We start from the raw sequence: 7,638 nt of genomic DNA, 5'->3' as shown, positions 1-7,638 counted from the left end.
TAAAAAACAAAAATTAGAAAATTTCATTGAAGGAAATCATAATACAAATATGAAATACATGTATTATCCAGGAAGTTTCTATATTTTCACACAATGGATGTAATTATAAACCATTTATAAAAATAATAAAAAATTTTAACTTGAATTTAGGGTTTCAATTGATTTGACATTGTATATGTGTCATTCTGTAAAACACAGTCTATTGGATGACAATTTATAATTATTATTCGACTTTATAGTCTTTCAACAAGTTAAATTTAATAAACTTCAAAATTTTCCACCTACTTAAAAAGAAATCTGCATCTCAATTTACATTACTGTCTAAATAATAAAGTAACGCAGGTAAAACCACTGTGAAAGTGGCTAACAATCACAAAAAAGATCAATTAAAATTCAAAATAAATAAATCTAAAAATATAACCCAAAACATATTAAAACAAATAGATTTAATATATTTACTCAAAATCTATATCAAAAGATTATATTTGAGAATTATTAAAGAAAACACAGAAATAAAACAAAAATAAAACTAATAAAAAAAAATAGAGGTATAGGCACCGACAGCCGCCCAAAAGAGGCGAAAAAGAATATTGGGAGTTAATTGTTATAATTCAATATTTTTTATTAACATAATTCGTAAAGATTAAAATATTACTACTAAAATTAATACTAAGGTCATGCATGCATATGATTAATTAATCTTTAACCATTAAATAAAAAAATAAAAGAAAGAAAGAAAGAAATATGAAATTTGCTTATTACTTCTAAAACCAAGACTTAATCACATCGTTTATTCCAGAACATGGAATTGTAATATCAAAAACAAACCAATCAAACCTTTAATTCTAAAACATGGAATTGTAATATCAAAAACAAACCAATCAGGCCTTTAAGTCTAAAACATAGAACAATAATTTCAAAAACAACACAGATCCTTACATACCACAAGCTACACATAAATAATACTAAATAATCTATAAAATAAGACCAGAATCACTAAAATTATTTTTAATTATTTGGTCAAGTCGCTTTGCCATATCGGGTGTTAAATAATTTTCCCAGTCACCAATCTTGCCCTTTCTAAAGAATGCATTATTTTCAACTTTAAGAAGAATTTCATTGCTAATCTTGTTACTCTTGTTCACCTGCAAATTGCTCAAGCTTTCAAAACTACAAAAATTAACTATTTTTTGTACTATACCTTGTCTTTCTTCTTCTACAGAGAAAGGGCACCCCATGAACTCTGCTATTCTCTTCACATAGAACAACGTATTATTCTGTAAATCTTCATATTTTAAAAACAATATTTTGTCAGGATTTTCCAAGCTTGCTTTCCAATATCCTAAAATATTGTCCCAAAAAGGTCCATAACCAGAAAACCCAGTACAAAACTTATCAAATGCCTCTTCCCATGACATAACATCAGTCTCCAAGTGCTTACTAATGAAATGCCATAGCGAGACAAACACATCTTTAGGATCTCTACACATATAAATTATTTTACATGTAGAGCACTTCACAATTGATTTAGGCAAGGAAGCATAAGGAACATGAGTAGACAACAATGGATTTTGAGGGTCTCTTTGACGACCCTTACAATATAAAAACTCTATAAGAGGCACAATATCATGTGGCATATTTGTGAGTAATGGGTTTATCGAAGAACCATCAAAATGTTGGCTTCTTCTGAAAATTGTAAAGCATAGTGCCTTAAGCCAAGTTGTGCCAGATTTTGGAAGAGTACAAATGATAACATCAGTAGGTTGAGGTATAAAATATTTTTGAGCTAGAATTATACCTTCAAGGAAATTTGGGTAGCACCAAAAGTCTTGGTATTTGTGTAAATTTTGAGAAAGTTGCCAACTAGTTTCTTTGGGAAGGTCTGAGATGATCTGTTGACATTCAATTAAGGCTTTTGAAAGCTCTTCCAAATTTGAAACATTCATAGCTTTCAAATTTGAAGAAGTATAATATTTAGATAGGTGATAGTGATATATATTAATGGAGTGTATCAAATAATGCATATATAAAGCCTGTTGGTAGGTTCGGTGTGTGGTCCAAATTGGTTCGTAACATGATGATAATTCTGTATGATGGAAGCCTATCAATCAGTTAAAGTGGGTCCCGGAACTTAAGGGTCGTTTTTTTGGAATGAGCATATTATATGTGGTAAAATCTATCAAATTTAATTTAATTAATTTAGGTTGATTCGGTTTTAGTTTTAATAAAAAAAAAATCATTTTTTTTATTTCAATCGGATTTTTATTAGACAAATTGAAAATTTTAAAAATTTTAAGAACCAAATTAATTTAGCTCAAAAATTATGTTAAATAAAAATTTAACTGAATTATTGAATTCAGTTCGGTTTAATTTTATAAATAGTTCAATTTTCATGATATAAAAAATTCAATTTATTAGATTTATTACTAATTTAATTTGATTTAAAAAACCAAATGTTGATACTTTACAAACAATTTTAAATTTTTGTTATTGAAATGTGACCGAAGACAACACACATTTTGTGTGCTCAATTGATTTAGATGGAGCATGTAAATTCAACTTTCAATTTATAAATTTTAGTAAGATTGCACAATTTTCCACATTAATAATAATAATTTTAAGATTTTTAATTTTTATTTACAGAATATCGATTTCGATTTGATATGTATTTAGTATAATTTTTATAAATTTTAATTATTTTAATAGGTGTTTAATTGATTTAATTTTAGAAGTTAAATTATTTAACAAAATCACTTTAGAAAAATTGAAATGTTTAATAATTTTTTATGGAAGTTGCCACCGACAGTACTTTGAAGAGTTAAAAAAGATCAAACAATAGAATATGAATGGCTATATATATTGGTTTTTAGTAGCTTATAAATCCCTAGTAATAACAAGAATTCAAGAAAGATGGAGTTCTATTTTCAGAAAGACATTTTAATATTTTATATATGTGGGTATAATTTCTGTACACTACATATAGTTAGAGGTTGCCATATTACGGTTCCCATAACCGGAATCGGTGGTTCGAACCGGATCCGAATCAGAATCGAAACCGGTGGGAATCGGAATCGAAATCGAAGATTTTCGGTTCGGTTCCGGTTCCAGTATTGTTGGAACCGCGAACCGACGGTTCCACAAACCGGTCGGAACTGGAAGGAACCGTCGGTTCTCCGGCCGGTTCGAACCACCGGTTCTAGCCGTTAGAAACTGTCAGTTTTTTTTTTAAAATTTTGTTGTGAAATCTCTTAATTACCCCTCCCAACAACCATCAACGGCTACATAACGGCTAGTTTTAAGGGTATTTTTGAAAAAATAATTTTTTAGATTTATTATAAATTAAGTTCAAGCCCCCTTTTTTCTTTTAAATTATGTTCAAACTTTTTTAAACAAAAAATAAATTCAGTTGAAGACTTTTTTTAAAAAAATAATTAAGTTCAAGTCTTTAAAAAAAATAAATTTAATTGAAGCATTCTTTGATTTTTTAGGTGTATTTTTTTTTTAGAAATAACTTTCACAAATTTTTAAAATTTTGAAAACTGGTCTTCAAAATTTAAAATTTAAAATTAAGTGATTCACTGAAAAGCCGATCCGAACCGTCGGTTTTGAAACCGTTAAGGAACCGGAATCTTTCGGTTCCAAACCGGAACCGGAACCGTGGCGACCCTTACATATAGGTATAGATATCCATGATTTTTTATAAATTTTAGCAATGTTTTGAGAAAGTGCAATTGTAAATTTATAGATTTGTCCCAATAAAATCTTATCCCTTGCATGTGAACCGTTATCTTTACCCATAAAATCTTATCCCTTACATGTATATTTAAAAAAAAAAATTTATATTAAGACGCATTTTGTTTCCCTAAAATAACTTAGAGGAGAAGAATTTAAAATATCTTTAAAGACAAAAAGAATTAGTTACACTTGTAAACTTGCAGCTAACGTTCCACCACTAGTAATCAATGGTTTATGTGTATACATTGAAGAGCTGGTTACATCAGAACTGTCATTCGTAAGATTATAGTTTAACTAGTCAAATGAATATCCTTAATTTATATGGTGTCACATTGTTTATTATTTTCATAGAGCAGATGTTTCATGTTTCCAAAATGATGCAGATCTGTATGTATCACTAGCACATGCCCTTTTACCTCTTCAAATCTTATCTGAATAAGATCGAAAAAATATGCTCCATTATGTATATATAATAACAATAATAATAATTTTCCTGAATATAACCTAATCCGAACCGGTTCCCCCTAATAAATCTTAATAATTTTTTGGTGTTTAGTAATATATATATATATATATATATATATATATATTTTTTTTTTTTTTTTTTTTGAGTGTTGATGAAAAGAGATTTGAACTTGAGTTTATTACTAGATGGTATATGCAATTACCGCTAAATTATGCTTAAAGTATGTAATTAGTATCATTTCGAGTCTTTCAAAAATACTTATTCACAAATTAAAATTCTTGACTTTGTAGAAATTGTTCATTAAACTTTGGCTTTTCTCGATTGATATTTAAAAAATGAAAAAGAAAAGAGAACTTCGAAAATATAAAAACCAAAAGGACCGATATAACTAAAAGAAACCTAAAAAATTCAAGAGATTAAAGAGGATGGGTTGTCTTCCTACTTCATTCCTCTCATTCTTCACCATAGAAGAAAATCTATAAGTTAATTTTTCATTTCCTGAGCGCTTTTCCTCTTGTTCTTCAACTTACTACTTCACTTAATTTAGATGGAAGATTGAAAGGATCTGTTTCTTTTGTAGGTTTCAATTTCTCTTGTTGTTGCTTTCATGAACGCAAATTTTGATTCACCAAGTTTGAGTCCTTCTCATCTTTTTTAGTACTCTTTTGTTTATTTGTAAATTTCCATCTTTAATTAGGAATCGTAATTTAGTATTATGTGTTTGGCATGTGTAATTATTATGTGATTTGAGCCTAGTTTGAAAATGCTAGACTTGATATTTTAAATTAAGGCTTTTGATTGATAATTTTTTTGCTTCTTTATTAGTTTTGCTAGTTTTGTTAAAAAGATGTTAGCTCACAGGTTAACTCGAGCTACTCATTCTATGTAGGTCTTGGAGAGTGGATCTCACTCCACCTTCTTTTATTATTGCTACTTTATTTTCTGATTCCCATTAATACTACTTAACACAGTTAAAAAAAAAAACATAACTGATATCAGGTTGTCACCTCATGTAAGTATTCCAAAAAAAAAAAAAAAAAAAAAAAAAAAGAAAGAAAAGAAATATGCATATGCAAGTTCTTATTTCAACTTCAAGATTTAATCACACGATTTATTCTAAAACATAAAATTTGTAATGAACAAACAACTCACACCAGTAATTCTAAAACACAGAAGAATAATTTTAGAAACAACCCATGCTAATACACCAGAAGCTGTTAAACAACTTAAAAAGTAATGCCGGAGCCGTTGAATTTGTCTTTAGTTATCTGATCAAGTTGTTTTACCGTTTCGAGAGTTAAATAATTCTTCCAATCACCTACCTTGCCCTTTCTAAAGAACGCATTATTTTCAAATTTAGAAGGAAATGCAGTGCCAATCTTATCATTCTGTAAATCTTCATATTTTAAAAACAATATTTTCTCAGGATGTCCCAAGCTTGCTTTCCAATATCCTAAAATATTGTCCCAGTATGGTCCATAAGCAGATAATCCAATACAAAACTTATCAAATGCCTCTTGCAATGGAATAGCATCAATATCCAATTGCTTACATACAAAGTGCCACTGCGAGATAAACACATCTTTAGGATCCCTACACATATAAATTACTTTACATGTAGAGCACTTGATAATTGATTTGGGCAAGGAAGCATAAGGAACATGAGTAGACAACAATATAAAAACTCTATAACAGGCACAATATCATGTGGCATTTTTTTGAGCAAAGGGTTTATTTTAGAGCCATCAGAATATTGGCTTCTTGCAAAAATTGCAAAGCATAGTGCCTTAAGCCAGGTTGTGCCAGATTTTGGAAGGGTATAGAGGATAATATCAGTAGGTTGAGGTATAAAGCATTTTTGAGCTAGCATTACACCTTCAAGGAAATTTGGGTAGCACCAAAATTCTCGGTATTTGTGTAAATTTAGAGGAAGTTTCCAACTAATTTCTTTGGGAAGGTTTGAGATGATCTTCTGACATTCAATTAAGGTTTTTGGAAGCTCTTCCAAATTTGAAACATTCATATTTTTCAAAGGTGATGAAGGCTCCATATATGAAATGATGCATATATAAAGCCAGTTAGTTTTTGTTGATAGATAAAGCGTGTGATCCCAATTGATCCATGACGGGATGATACTTTTGTATGCTTGAAATCATTTTTAAGCTTTTGTTTTTTTGGAATGAATTTTTAATCCTTGAAGTTGAAGACAAAACACATTTATGTCCCAAATTGATTTAGCTTCAATATATAAATTCATTCCTAAATTTTATTACTTTAATACTATGACATCCTAAACTTTGTGAATGATTTACTATGTACTTGAACTTATAAATTTTTGACAATATTACTTAGAAATTTTGGTAACATTGCATACTAATTTTCTACATTAACAGCAATAGTTTTTAAGTTTTTTAGCTTTTATGTGAGTAATGATTTGGTATAACTTTTGGAATGATAAATTTCACAAATTTCAACTATTTAATAAGTGTTTAAGAGATTTAATTTTGTAAATTAAAGTGTTCAATAAAATTTGTAATTTTATTGGATGACTAACGTGCTTAATAAGTGTAATTTTATAAATTAAACTGTATATTGGACCAAAATAATAATTAAGAGTACCACTAAATTAAAATAATAAAATTGAGTGAATATTTTTTTCAACAATTCTTGGTATTTTCAACAATTTTTTTTTAAGGAGCCACCGACACTTAATAAGTTAAAAATGATCAAATAATAGAAATTATTGGCAATGGAGGGTTTGGTGTTGATCCGGCAAGATATGACAAGAAAGATCGACTTCTATTTAGAGCTAGTTCATAACTTCTTTTAACTTGTTACAATAAATTTAAAACATTAATTTAATGCGATGAGAATTTTCAAAAAAAAAAAAAAGGGAAAAAAGAAAATTCTATTTATAAATATTTAGATCAAAAGAAGTTCAACAACTTTGTAAAATTTTTGATCGGGACTTTTGATCTCATTTTCATTTGGATTTATTCAACTAATTAAATGTGGAATTATTATTTTGTATTTGGAATTTTTTTACATGTGGAAATTTTGGATAGAATACAGTTCTGGCCTGTTTGTTTTTTTTCCAATTTTGTCCCCTTTCTTTATGTAAAGCAGTGTTCTGGCCCAATGGATATTTTTTTTTTCTTCACACAATGGATAAATTCACCGATTTATTTTATGATAAAAAAATATTATAGAATTTTCAATTTTTACTTTTATCTATTGAACCTTTCGATTTATAAAATTGTACTAATTAAATATTTTAATTTGTAAAAATTATTATATTGAATACTGAAAAGTTTAAAATTAGATTAATTAAATATTTATTAAATAGTTGAAAAATGCGAAAATTATTGTTTTAAAAATTATACTAATCACATATTAAGTGAATATCTTGCATATAAATGTCAAAAATATATACACAA

At 27.9% G+C, this 7,638-nt stretch overlaps 2 pseudogenes; both read right to left on the bottom strand.

Moving 5' to 3' along the window:
• Window positions 1-735: 735 nt before the first annotated feature.
• Window positions 736-2,004, bottom strand: LOC119370303 (cytosolic sulfotransferase 18 pseudogene; annotated as a pseudogene).
• Window positions 2,005-5,427: 3,423 nt separating this feature from the next.
• LOC119370304 (cytosolic sulfotransferase 17 pseudogene) lies at window positions 5,428-6,251 on the bottom strand (annotated as a pseudogene).
• Window positions 6,252-7,638: the final 1,387 nt, after the last annotated feature.

Source organism: Jatropha curcas, chromosome 6 (genome assembly GCF_041381405.1).
Source record: "Jatropha curcas cultivar XTBG-Jc1 chromosome 6, XTBG_Jcur_1.0, whole genome shotgun sequence".
Lineage (NCBI taxonomy): Eukaryota > Viridiplantae > Streptophyta > Magnoliopsida > Malpighiales > Euphorbiaceae > Jatropha > Jatropha curcas.
This window is presented reverse-complemented; position numbering and strand designations above follow the sequence as displayed.